Raw genomic sequence first — 518 nt, 5'->3', positions numbered from 1 at the left:
GCTCCAAGGAGATTATGTTGAAAAATAAAAAAAAATTTACCCAAAAAAAATTGTTTTTATACTTCATTCTAAGGACTTATTGAACTACCCTCGTATTTTGTTAAAAATTAATTTTTTTGCTAAAGATCCTTCATTTTAGTTAAAAATTAAGTTTCTTGATAGAAAATGTTTAGTAGCAAATTCGTCTTCTTTGATTAACGGGGGAATGGGGGATAATGCATGAAAAAAAGCTTTTTTACGAAATTTGTTCAGAGATCTGGTTAAAGTAAATGTACTTAAAAATTTTGCATGCTACAAAGTATTATTTTTAAAATAATTAGTTATTTTTTTGTAGAAAAATATCGTGAAATAAGCCAGTGAGAGAGCAATTTCGAGTACGCCTCTTGAAAAAGATGATTTGCGGTTCCAGCGATATCTCAACGCAGATTTATCGGAAATCAAAAAAATTGCAAAATTTAGTTAAAATATAAGTTTTTCCTCCCTCCAAAGATTATTTTTAGAAATTTTTTTGCCAGTGT

The 518-nt window shown here is 27.8% G+C and overlaps 1 protein-coding gene across 1 annotated transcript in view; it reads left to right on the top strand.

Annotated features, from left to right (window-relative positions):
* Nucleotides 1-518, top strand: part of LOC117174382 — a 6,068-nt gene that overhangs the window by 4,091 nt on the left and 1,459 nt on the right. The gene's annotated exons all lie outside the window — the stretch shown is intronic.

Source organism: Belonocnema kinseyi, chromosome 6, assembly GCF_010883055.1.
Source record: "Belonocnema kinseyi isolate 2016_QV_RU_SX_M_011 chromosome 6, B_treatae_v1, whole genome shotgun sequence".
NCBI lineage: Eukaryota > Metazoa > Arthropoda > Insecta > Hymenoptera > Cynipidae > Belonocnema > Belonocnema kinseyi.
Note: the sequence above shows the minus strand (reverse complement) of the source record. Positions and strands in the feature narration are given on the sequence as shown.